General features: G+C 35.2%; 1 pseudogene; it reads right to left on the bottom strand.

Annotated features, from left to right (window-relative positions):
- Nucleotides 1-7090: 7090 nt before the first annotated feature.
- Nucleotides 7091-13987, bottom strand: LOC149260021 (purple acid phosphatase 22-like; annotated as a pseudogene).
- Nucleotides 13988-14310: the final 323 nt, after the last annotated feature.

Below are 14310 nucleotides of genomic sequence, written 5' to 3'. Positions count from 1 at the left end.
ATAACATTGTTGTTCATATTCCTAATGATTCATGCCCATTATGTGCACAATGTTATGATTTCGTGACCTTATAATATGGTTTGAAATGATTAAACTTTATGATCTATGTCATGGTGTTATAATGGTTCAACACATCAAAATTTAATACTATAGCTTATGATTTTGTACATAATCCAAATCTAGTAAGGAAGGATCTCGATGCATTGTGTGAGGAGTTAATTCCAGACATCAATGGGATTTGATACCAATAAATTATTCATTTTTATGATGAGTTGGATTAATCTATCATTAACACCCTCCTCCCACATTTACCCATGTTAACTGGTCTGCTGGGGTAAAAATGTGATGAGAGGATACTATGATGTGATTCAACTCCCCATGTATAATTAATGAAGTGGAACCGATAAAACCAAACCAACTTGACCTTTTACACATGCTACAAAACCTTCAGGAGCCAACCAACCCTTCTAGGTGACCAACCCCTGAGGAAACTTGACATTTCACTGATCTAGACTCCCAACCGCTCCCATGACAATTTATGCATGTGACTGAGGCCTTCTAGTCACTCCCACAATAAGGGCATGCCAACAACTATGGATTGTTTTAGCTAGTTCTAAGCTAGGGACCTCAGATTATGTGCCACTTTTTCGGGGCCGTGACTCAGGCCACTACCCTGAACTTCATGTAACTTTTAGAAATGATAAATAACATTGGAACAAAGGTACTAACGAAAATATTTGATCAATGAATTAACTGGACCCCTACTAGCCATGACATGCATTTCTTAAAACATGTCACAAATATGTATTCTACAGGTTATAACAATAGACCTGAGCATAACGGTCTCATACTTATCTTGGAATTTTAAAGAAGAATTGTTGCCATATCACAATATTTGCATTATCATCTATTAGGTCATATATTCATTGTAATTTCAATTACTAATCAAAACATGATGATATTCACACATCAAGTTTGTCATAATACATACTCATAACCAACATATAACCAATAGAAATAAAAAGGGATGTAACAACCATATAATCCACATACAAGCCAATGAATTTATAGATAAAATACTGGGGAGAAGAAACTGTTATTAATGAATCAAAAATCCAACTAGGTTTGGGACTTCCACAAACCAACCAACCATGGATTGACTAAACCAAGTCTTTCTTTTAGCCAATCACCCCCATGCAATATTCCAAGCATGAATGTGGGATTGAAAACCAAACAAAACTAGGTTCCTCAATATTTACGGCAATCTCCACTAGATCACTAGGCCCTAAACAAGCATGGAAGCCACCAAATTTCTAAACCTACACCATGAGGAATTTTCTTGTCTCCTAGTCTCTAGGATTTACCATAAATCTTGCCATACAATAGTCGAGGATTCTTAGAAGATTCCACCCTCCATGATTTACCATAGATCCCACCATTCATCAGTGAAGGATTCCCAGGCCTAGTTGTGGGCAAACACCTCTACAATCTACTATATATCCCGTCATTCACTGGTTAGGGATTCCTAGGTCCACTGAGGGAAAAAAAATTTGTCTTTACCGCAATCCCAATCTAGTCCAGGGATTCCTAGGCCTTGTGTTTTTTCTTTCATAGACGACCACACTCAGTTTCGAAAGCATCCGACAATCTAGCTCAACCAAATAGAAGAGAACCCATCACACCATGGCTATCTAGAAATGGTAAGGCAAAGCTGAAGAACATTGTCACACCTGGAAAAACCAATGCTAATTATATAAAGAGAACCAAATACACATATTCATGTACCATGCATGCAAAACTAGATGTTTCTCTTCCTTGCTTGATCTTTTCCTTCTTTGTCCTTCCTTTGTTTTCTTGATCCAATGCTAGAGTGCTCCAAGAAAACTCTAAGTGTCCAAGAGTGAGAGAGAGAGAATAGAGAGAGAGCTCCGAAATTGAATTGACAAAAGGTACCAACTGATCCTTGGAATAATTTATATTAATGAGACCTCTATTTTCTTCAATTTTTTATTATTTTCCTTCATTTTCTCTTCACATGAAACTTGTGACATTTCACCTCCCTTCTCTCCTAATTTCAATTATTTCCATAAATAAAATTCCAATTAATGCCTCATACCTTTCCAAACCCTTTTCCTTTTCCTTTTCCAATTTCCCTTAGCCATAACAAACCAAATGAACACTGACACTAGAATTTTGATCAGGGTTGTTACACCATCAAAACTAGCGAAGGTAATTATTAACACTTGGTTATAGCCTTCATTATTGTCAAGTCTAGAGATTTGAGACTACATGATTGTTCTAACTATTATCATTACTGCTAGGTACACTAGGTAATCCACACTAGTTATCCAATTCACAACCTAGGGTTTTTATTCTGGTATTCTTCCCATTCTTGTTTTGAGTCTTCACTTGTGGATGCTACTCTATAATGCTTAGGGTTTATCTACAAAAATTTCCCCAACTTGTTTGGGTAAAACCACCTCGTATTCCTCATATGTTCCATTGTAATGCTTAGAGTTTGGGACTCCCATATGCTTCAAATTACCTCACCTACAAACCATATCAGAGTTGAATCTTAATCGATGTGAAATGCCTCCAATTATTTGAACCAAGTTGGTTGGAGGTGATGTGATTGAGTTTATTGAAGAGTACCTGACTCTCTTTCAGGAGGTTGGTTGGTGGACTTTATACAATTTTTTTATGGTTTTAATGAAGCGGTGGTTAAGGCTTTCACCTCAAACTTCTGTTAGGTCCCTATAATACTATTGATTCACCATTACTATTGTCATTGTAGCCCTTATTGTTATTGTTGTGCCCCTATTGTCCCCATATTATTATTATTATGCCCCATGAAGCCCACTATTGTTATTGTTGTGCCTTTATATTATTATTGTCATGTCGTCTTTTATTATATTGTGACCCCTTAGACTCCTATATACAAAAAGGAGGTTTTGTCATTTGTATCATCCAATAATTTTTCATTTGTGTAATGTAAAGTAGGTTTCCCCCTTGAAGAGGTTGATTTTGAAGGAGTTGATCTATCTTTTCTTTCATTTTGTAAGTTGGTTGCATAGCATTTGGTATCAAAGCTTTGGATTCTAGGGTGTTGCTCCAAATAGGTCATCGTGGTTCGCTATAACTTTTTTTCTGTCACGTTTCAGAAGAGAAAAAAAAACCCCATTTGAGCCAAACTTTATCTGAACCTAGGGTCTGAATTTTAGATCTAGTCCCGCTATATTTTCAAAGATATGATCGAAGGAAGTTAGGATTTTTGCAGGATCCTGAATTATTTCTCAAACAAGTGACCTGGGGAAAATTGTTGTAACTTTTTTTTTGAACATGAGATTAAAATTTCGTAAGAAGATAGAAAGCGGACAGCCTATAGTTTTACGTGTATAAGTTTTAGGTGCTAAGGTAGAAACAACGACACATGGTACTTCGTATAACTTCGCTCTATTGAACGAGTCTATAATCAGGTCATTATGGGAGATTTGGCATAAATTTTCCTTGGAGAATCCAATATTGATCAGAATTGCGGGGTTGGAAAGAGGACTCAAAGGGCTACTGTAAGACACAATTTCAGACCTTGGAGATCCGAAATTACAGAGATACAAGAGATTCAATATCAAGCTCCTACAAAGTAAAAATCGGTATGTAGTTTTTTAAAATTTTGCATAAGTTTGGTTTGAAAAATTAGTTTGAAGGAATTCAAAGGGCATGGTGAAGCCTTATTATCATTAATTGATGCCTTGAAGAAAGAAAATGGAAAAAACTAGTAAGCAACCTAAAATATCTAGCATGACTCATGAAGAAGAGGAAGAAATTCAACATGATATATCAAAATTACGAGACCAAGTGCAACAAAATTCACTCTTACAAAAGGTAACAAAAGTTAAGATAGATAGTTTAAAGAAAGCATGGAAGCTAAGATGGATGGGGTGGAAGATAATATGGATGGTTTAAAGAAATGTGTGGAAACTAAGATGGATGGTATAGAAGAAAAACTTAAAGGCAACATGGAAGATTTAAAGATAGGCATGGAAGCTAATATGGATGGAATAGAAGAAAAACTTAAAGGCAACATGGAAGATTTAAAAATTTTGCTACAAGAAATGTTTATTAACGGTGAAAGGGTAGTAAAGGAAACTCATGAGGAGAACAAAAGAAATGTTAATCATGATTTCTTTGACTCTAATGGTGGATTGAAGACCCACCATGTTTCAAAGATCGATATGAGAAAGTTTGATGGCAAGGATCCTGTAACATGGATACTACAGATGGAACAATATTTTGATCTCCAGAAGGTGAAAAACACACAAAAGGTATGCATTGCAACTTTATATTTGGAACCAAATCAGTTTGTATGGTATCGATAGCTTTTCTCTCATAAAAAAATTGTTACTTGGGCAATTTTTATGGAAGAAATGACAACACATTATGAGGATACAAAAAGAAACACTTTTTTAATCCAATTGATAAATATAAAACAAAAGTGTTCAATGATGAAGCATATTGAGGACTTCAAAAATTGAAGATAAGGGTAAAAGATATTCTAGAGGAGCATAGGATTGATGTGTTCATAGGGACTCTAAAGGATAACATCCAACATGAGGTTCAAATTTGGGAACCTCATTCATTAGAGAAGGAATTCAAGTTGGCAAGAAAAATGGAAAGAAAAATTATGGCCACAAGGAATCCTACCACTCACAACTATAAATATGGAATTGTTGCTTCCCCTAGCCTTCCACAACCTATAAGGTTGACACCACAACAATTGGAAGAAGAAAGAGAAAATGGGCTTTGTTATAGTTGTGATAGAAAATACACTAAATGTCATAACTATGCTGAGAAGAAATTGTTTTCCATAGATTGTGAATTGGGGGGGGAAGGTATATATATATATATATATATATATATAGATAGATAGATAGATAAATGAGTTTTTATCATTTGTATCATCCAAGAATTGTTTATTTGTGTAATGTAAAGGAGGTTTCCCCCTCGAAGAGGATAATTTTGGAGGCATTGATCTATCTTTTCTTCCATTTGTGAGCTGGTTGCGTAACAACTTCAATGGAAGGGCTTATACATAACTTTTTTAAGAATCCTATTTAAGCATCAACAGAAATGAAATGTGTTGTACAATTTAGTGGGATTTGAATGTGTAATTTCTGGATTTCAAAATAGTTATATATATATATATATATATATATATAATTTTATGCGATTGTTGTAATAGAAATGAGTTCTAGAAATTTTATATAATATTGAATTTAATTTTTCAATATTTTTGTGAGATTGTTGTAATAGAAATGAAATCTGAAAATTTTATTACTATATAGTTATAGATTACTACTAGTAAGAAAAATAAAAATAAATTAATTTAGTTATATAAATTTAATAGTTGATTAATATAAATAAGCTCAATATTATTAAAATTAAATTGTATCTTAAATGACTTTTATTATTTTTATTTTTTTCTACAATTATCATTAGTTACTATCCTATATAAAAAAACTTATATTTTATTAAAATAATTAAATAATAATAATAATAATAATAATAAATTAATTTACTATCAAAATTACACTAAGGATAATTACAATAAGGAAAAAATCTATTGTTTTTCTTAAATCTAACATATTTATATTTGGAAAACATATATTCTTAAAAAAACTAAATTATTTTCTTAACTAAATTATGATAAGGCTCATCATGGAAATATTGAAAATATTGAACTTTTTATTTCAATTATTAGAAGCTAGGGAAGACCTACCATAACCCTGATCGTCACATTTGTGAGGCCTCGATGTACCATTGGGACAATAGAAAAGAAATTTTGTTGATTCGTTGAAACCGCAAAACCCTTGACTCGACAAACAAGCCCCACAGTTTTGATCTCTCTACGGGTCGACGCACCATGTTATACAAAAACCCTGCCTCATGAATGTCTGGTTACTAATGGACTCATTGAACTCCACAACTTCCTTCTTAATGGGTAGATGAAGATGCGTTTCACATAGAAGTGTCCGATTTATATCAGTTTCTGCTTTGAAACTGTAGTACCAAATTTTTCCACATAACTCAAGCATCTTTAATGTACAATTCTTATCAAAGCGATCAATTTGGCGGAAATCCGTCCAGAACACCAAATCTGTGTTTCTTGGGGCCATTTGGAAAAGCTTGGGATGATACCACCACGAATGAGTGTAATTACCAAAAATTTTGGCTCCACTCCCGCAGAAATCGTTGATAGTGATTCTGATGCTCTCATTAGCTCTAGTATTCCCCAATATATAGTGCTCCAATATCTGAAATTAAATTTCACTAATATTTATGAAAGGGTGGTGAGCACCTGGATCACAATCAATCAGAAAATAACGGTCGCCACAACTGCTGTATTTCTGTCCAGATGGATAGCTGAAACTGAAGTTGCCACACCTATTAACAGAAGTGCAATTGTTCAGGAAACATGATATTGACGACGAGCTGAAGAAGAGGATGAGCAGAGTGCATATATGAAGGCGAAGGAGAGAAGTTCCAGACATTGCATTGAACTGGGAACACCAAAACTACTTGTGCTTTCTCTCGATTTATTTTTCAATAAATATCAGTGACTTAGAAAACAAGAGGACAATATTGGCGACCAACTTGATAGGTTGTGCAAAGAAACTGGGAGAGCGCCTTGGGGTAGGCGACATTCACTTAGTTCTGCTTAAGTATTTGATTTGGTTTTTTTCTACAAGAAATATTGCTCACTAGACTTGATTACATCTGTAAATTTTATTAATTGCTGAATTTTGTGACAAACATTTCGGTGAACTTTTTTCCGAAAATCCGTGGTACTCGAACTTTCTCTTGAATCTTATAACATTCAGGTTAACCTTTCCCTAACATCCGTGATACTTCGAGCTTTCTAACTAAAGTTTTGCATTTGGCGAATAAATCTTGACACCTGAGCTTTTTGAATCGTATCGTATCTAATGTATTTTTAGCCGTAGTCTACCCAGTGTTCAAATTGGTCTCGAAAGTAAGATTTTTTGAAATATTATTTTGCCGTATTCCAACTAACAAAGGTCACTACAATTTTTTATAATAAATCATTGGACAGCTGGTTACAGTGCCATGTCCAGTGTGCATGCATTGCATTGTATATCAGAAATTCACTGTGTCGAAAGCTTGCTTCACAAAACACTGACAAACTAGATTGTAGATCTTCATATCTGTGTTGGAAATATTAATCTAAACCATCGCCTTAAACACAGTGACAACCACCATATTTGTCGAGTCAACTTTTGCAGGCTGCGATTTTGTTTCCAAGTGAAAGGATTGAAGTCAGAGCAGAAGTTTTGTTTCTAGGTGAAAGAACTGAAGTCAGAGCAGAAGTATAGCGCTGACCATTCAGTAACACAACAAAGAATTTAAAGCACTTAATACATAGTTGATAAAATGTATATGTAAGTTTTAGTTGCATTCCGCAACCTCTACAAGTTCATAAAAACCCTCATTTTGTATAATGGTCTATCTCGTGCCTTAGTGTCTAAATGATTGGCTCTGTCATGTGTATTAATGTCAAATTTGTATGTTGAGATAAATATGAAAGTAAAAGTCATTTACAAGAGAGGGTGAATGTCTGTGAGATACTGAGGAGAAAATTATGGAGCAATTTGTGGTAGGCACGTGGTTTTACGAAGTTTTACAAACAGTTACTTCGCGAACACCAGTTTTACGGTTCAGTTTTACGGTTTTATAGAGTTTCAGTGAAGCATAAATCGTGGTAAGTTTTTTTGTTTTTACTTGGAGCTATAGCCTCCATTTATCACGCGAATGTATTTTCCTATGTTTTGAAATATAAGCTAAAGCATGGTTTGTTGTGATATGGTTTTAAATCTTCATGATTCTAATCCTCAGATGCCTCAATTTAGCGGAAAAAATTATGATTATTGGGCTATTACAATGAAGACCTTGTTTCTTCTCAAGACATTTGGGATTTGGTGGAGAATGGCTTTCAAAAACCAGCAGATGCAGCAACATACAATGCCTTGTCTCAAGAAGAAAGGGATTTGTTAAGGGACAACAGGAAGAAGGATGCAAAATCCCTCTTCTACATTTTCAAGCAGTTCATGAAAGTATTTTCCCAAGGGTTGCAGCAGAAACAAATTCCAAGAAAGCATGGGACAACCTCCAGACAGCCTGCCAAGGCTTGGCAAAAGTGAAGACAACAAAGCTACAAATGCTAAGAAGAGGTTTTGGAACACTTCGTATGAAAGAGTCTGAGAATGTAGTCTCATTTTTTACACATGTAATTGGGATGGTTACTCAGATTAGGTCTCATGGTGAGACACTTGAGGAAAGGAGAATAGTTGAGAAAGTTTTGAGAAGTTTTCCAGCAAGGTTTGATTCCATTATTATGGCCATAAAAGAGAGAAAGGATATCTCACAGGTCTTAGTGGATGAGCTTCATGCATCACTGATTTCTCATGAACATAGACTGAATAGAGAAACAAACTCTTCATTTGAGAATGCCTTCAAGACACAAGTTTCATTTGGTCAAGGTCGAGGAAGAGAAAGATCATATGCTATAGGAAGAGGAAGAAGCCCACATAGAGATGAGGGAAGTAGCCCTTCAAGCTCAAGTGGAATGGGCAGCAATCAAAATCCAACTCAAGGCCCAAGCCAAAATTAAGCACAAGGTCAGAGGTATGATAAATCTCAAGTTCAATGTCATTATTGTAAGAAGTATGGTCATTATGCAAATGAATGTAAAAGGAAGTAATATGACATTAGTAACAAAACAAATGTAAATTTCACAAAAGAAAATAAGAACCATGATGGCATGTTTTTAGCTTGTAATGTAGCACAAGAAAAACAAAGTGATATATGATATCTAGATTTAGGATATAGGAACCACATGTCAGGGAACATAGATATGTTTTCCAATCTAGACGAAAGTGTGAAATCTGAAGTGTCATTAGGGACTGATAGCAAAGTCTCTGTCATTGGAAAATGAAGAGTTAATATCCTAACAAAGGAGGGGGAGAAGAAATATATTTCAGATGTTTATTTTGTCCCTAGTTTGAAGCGTAACCTCATAAGCATTAGACAACTCATGCAAAATGGCTACAATGTCTGTTTACAAAATGACGAGTGCACAATTTTGGATAGGCCTCCAAGAAGGCAACTGATTGTAAAGGTTCAAATGACAAACAATAGAATGTTTCCCCTAAAGATAACATCAAATTTGAAGGAAGAAGGTGCACAAGCACAACTATTAATGAACTGACAAGAGGATGGGAGAAAATTTGCACATGTCACACAAGTAAACTATCAAGCATAGGTCAAAGATGAAAATTGGTTATGGAATTTGAGATTTGGACATCTCAATTTTGGAGGTTTCAATTTGCTGCATAGAAAAGACATGGTGAAGGGGTTGTCGCTTATAGAAAAAACAGACAGCCTATGTAAAGGATGCATATTAGGCAAGAAACATACATAGACATTTCTAGTAGGAAAGTCATTAAGGGAAAAGGAACCTTTGGAGTCTATCCATTCAGATTTACGTGGACCCATGCAGACACCATCAATTGGTGGCAACCATTATTTATTGACCTTCATAGATGACCACACAAGGAAGGCATGGGTTTATCTCCTAAAACAGAAAAGTGAACTGTTTGAGCACTTTCGCCAATACAAAGCTCTTGTTGAGAAGCAAAGTGAACACTACATCAAAGTCCTTAAGACAGATAGAGATGGTGAATACATCTCAAATGACTTCCTTCAATTTTGCAGGGAGCATGGAATTCACAAGCAATTTAGAACAAGGTATACACCTCAGCAAAATGGTGTTGCGGAAAGGAAGAATAGGACCATTATGGAAATGGCAAGGTGTATGTTGCAGACAAAGCATTTTCCAAATGATTATTGGGTTGAAGTTGTCGCTTGTGCAACATATATCTTGAATAGATGTCCAACCAAAAGCGTCAAGAATGTAGTTCTTGAAGAGGCATGGAGTGGAAGAAAGCATAGTGTCACTCACATGAGAGTATTTGTATGTGTGGCATATGCACATGTCACAGATGAGTTGAGGAAGAAGTTGGACAGTAAGGGGGAGAGATGCATATTTGTTGGATATAGTGATGAATCCAAGGCATACAAGCTCTACAATCCATCAATCAAGAAATTCATAATCAACAGAGATGTGCAGTTTATAGAAGAGGAAGCATGGGATGGAATTTTATATAAGACAGTTAATGTCAAAGCATGTATACCACATGAGGAAAAAATTGACAACAACAAGAAATTCCTCAATAGTGACTCCCTCTACTCCTATTCAAGTGCAACAAAATAGGTAGCAAGCAACACCATCAACAAATAAGAGGGCAGCGTCACCTAGTCAAGCAAGTTCTTCTTCAAGCATGCCACAAAGTGAAACACTGAGTGACATGTCAAGCCCATCTTCAACAAGCACAAGAAGACCAAAATTTCGAAATTTAAATGAGATTTATGAGAAAGATGAAGTGGATAGTAGCACTAGTCTAAATTCCTTATTTGCATTATTTTGTCATGTAGATGACCCAATCCATTTTTAGGATGCACTCAAAGAAGAAAAATGGGTTGCGGCAATGGAGGAAGAAATAGAAGCAATAAAAAAGAATGACACATGGGAGTTAGTGAACCTTCCGAAAGGAAAAAATGTCATTGGAGTGAAGTGGGTCTATAAGACCAAGAGTAATCTCAACAGAAAGATTGAAAGGAAAAAAGCAAGGCTAGTTGTCAAAGGATACAACCAACAACACATAAGAGATTATGCGGAGATGTTTGTGCCAGTCACGAGGATGGAGACGATGTGTACAATGGTGGTGATTGTTGCTCAACATAATGGAAAGTGTATCAAATAGACATAAAATCAGTGTTCTTGAATGGAGTGTTGAAAGAGGAAGTGTATGTTGCGAAACCACCTGGTTATGAGGTTGAAGGCCAAGAAGACAAGGTGTATTGGTTGAGGAAATCTCTTTATGGGTTGAAGCAAGCACCGCGTGCATGGTATAGTAGGATATATGCTTACTTGTTGGACAATGGTTTCGAAAAATGTGACGGTGAGCCTACTCTCTACATCAAAGAGAGTGACAGTAAGATTCTTATCGTTGTCTTATATACATTAGATGATTTGATTTTTATATGTAGTGATGATTTCCTCATCGCTGATTTCAAAGAAGTCATGAAGAGTGAATTTGAAATGACTGACTTGGGGTTGTTAAGGTATTTTTTGGGCATAGAAGTGAAGTAAACAAAAAATGGCATTTTTATTTCTAAAGAAAAGTATGTAGCAGACATTTTGGAGAGGTTTAAAATGCAGAACAACAAGCCTGCACCAACTCCAACTGTCATGGGGTTGAAGTTGAGAAAAGAATATTGCAAAAACAATGTCAATCCGACATTATACAAAATTATGATAGGAATATTGATGTATTTGACCGCCACTAGGTCGGATATAATGTATGTAGTGAGTTTTGGTGTCGTGGTTCTTGTAGACACCCAAGGAAACACATTGACAAGCAACGAAAAGGATTCTAAGATATGCCAATAGGAAAAAACAATATGGTATTTTGTACGCCACAACAGATGATTTATGGCTCGTTGGTTACATTGACAGTGATTGGGCAGGAAGTGTCGATGACAGAAATAACACATCAGGATATGTTTTTTATTTGGGATTCAGAGCCATTTCACGGGCCTCCAAGAAGTAGCCAATAGTGTCACTATCAATAGCAGAAGCTGAATATGTTGCTGCAACAACAACAAGGTGTCAGAAAATTTGGATGAGAAGGATGTTGAGGGATCTTCACCATGACCAAGAAGGAATGACAATTATTTTCTGTGACAACACTTCCGCAATTGCATTGTCAAAGAATTTTGTCTTTCACATGAGGACCAAGCACATTGATGTTAAATATCATTTTATTAGAGAGTTGATTAACAATGATGAAATTGTGTTGCAACGCTGCAAGTCACAAGAACAATTTGTTGATATTTTCGCAAAGCCATTGGCACATGAAAGTTTTTTTTATCTCAGAGACTGTTTGGGAATTGTCAATGGAGGTAGTTATGATTAAGGGGGAGCGTTGGAAATATTAATCCCAACCACCGCCTTAAACACACTGACAACCACCATACTTGCCCAATCAACTTTTGGAGGTTGTGATTTTTTTTGCAGGTGAAAGGACTAAAGTCAGAGCAGAAGTATAGTGCTGACCATTCCTCAAAACAACAAAGAATTTAAAGCACTTAATACATAGTTGGTAAAATGTATATTCAAGCATTTACTACACAACTCTTCGTTGTAGTCCGCAACCTTTGCAAGTTTAGAAAAACCCTCATTTTGTATAATCGCCCATCCTATGTCTTAATGATTGGCTTTGTCATGTATTAATATCAAATTTGTATGTTGAGATAAATATGAAAGTAAAATTCATTTGTAGGTTGAGTGAGAGAGAGAGTGAAAGTCTGTGAAGTAGTGAGGAGAAAATCGTGGAGTAATTTTTGGTGGGCGCGTGAAAACCAATTTTATCAAGTTTTACAGACAGTTACTCCACAACCCAAGTGAATCATAAATCACAATAAGTTCTTTTGTTTTTACTTGGAGTTGTATCCTCCATTTATCATGCGAATGTATTTTCCTATGTTTTGAAATATAATATAAATCATGGTTTGTTGTGATATGGTTTTAAACCTTCATGAGTAAATTTATCGCAACCTTTTTGGTTTTACTCTATTTTGATATGCGTTAAAATTCAATTTCAATTAAGCCTCTTTGTAGTTGCGATATCCTTGCTACAATTGAAGTTGACTTTTCCGAAATTGATTTCTGAGCAAGACTCCTCCCCTTTGCCCTTGTGAAATTTTCTAACAATCTGTTCTCATTTCACAATAATAATTAATTAGTTTATTTCCTAAACAATATATGTTTTCAATTCAATTGAAAAACTGAAGCAAACCATGATTGATTAAATTTTTAGGCCATTTCTACTTCGAACTCAATATTAATCTAAATCGAAATGATCATCACTTTGAAGCAAGGCCTTCTCGATTCCCTCTGTATCCTATAGTAATATGCACAGATCCACATAGATTGGCTTGGTTATCAAATACCCGTGTCTAAAACATTCATTGCATAGTCAGCGTATGATCAAGAAATTAGGTAATGTAAAACTGAATACTTGTGAAGGAACTTGTGATGGGAACTTACAAAGCGTTCATAAGCATGAACATGGCCAACAAAAACAATGTCCACTTTTTCATCATGAAGCACTTGTTCCATGGATTCCTTCATAGAATTGCCGTCACCTTGATGAGCGGTATTTCTATTATACCAAGGTGCATGGATCAGAGCAATAAGCCAAAGATTCTGCCGCCTATTTACTTGGGATAGGTCGTCCTGATTTCACAAAAACCGAATCTTTATTCCTGTAGGAGTATTTAATGAAAAGGGTTCATCAACTAGTATGAATGAGATGTGTGATATTTATGAGCATGTAGGGTATAAAAAATTGCAACCTGGAATTTTGTTAGGCCATTAAGTTTTTATAATGACTAGCGAGTAGCGATTAACCCATAAAAGTTATTAAAATAACTAAGAAATTAGGTGAAATCAGCTCCCTACCTAAAGCCATTTGTATTGGTTGGAATCCGTTCCAAAGTTTGTGTAGGCGCCCATTATCAATATATGTGCTCCTACAACTTCAAAGGAGTAATAGAGTTTTGAAGGTGAACCACTTTCTTAATATGGAATTTTCCAGCGTGCATTGTAGGCTTTGAATGGTGTGCTAACGAGTAAGGGGATATTCTCGATCTCATGATTTCCATGGGTGACCATCCATGGTTTGGAGCTGTCCAATGGTTCTACAAGCCTTCCGAAAGAGTCACATAGAGGTTGATTTTCATCAGCATATGAAAGACCCCTCGAAAAAAGCAGCACATCGTAATTCATGTTGTAGGGTGTAATTCATTTCATTGTTTTCACAGAAATGAAATATGGAATTTTATCACTAGAAAAAATAAAAATAAATTAGTTCAATTATATAATTTTAATAGTTTATTATTATAAAAAACTTAATATTATTGAAATTAAATTTTATGAATCTTATAATTAAGTGAATTTTTTTGATCTTATTGACCTTGATCACAGTTAAGCTGAAAAAGGTCAACATAGTTGTTGTGTTTCTGTCCAAACAGATAGACGAAATTGAAATTTCCACACCTATCAATAAAGTGAAATTGTTCCAATCATTACTAAGACATGAAATTTAGGAG

Source organism: Pinus tabuliformis, chromosome 6 (genome assembly GCF_031772625.1).
Source record: "Pinus tabuliformis cultivar Carrire ecotype Pingquan chromosome 6, CPIR1, whole genome shotgun sequence".
NCBI classification, from domain to species: Eukaryota; Viridiplantae; Streptophyta; class Pinopsida; order Pinales; family Pinaceae; genus Pinus; species Pinus tabuliformis.
This window is presented reverse-complemented; position numbering and strand designations above follow the sequence as displayed.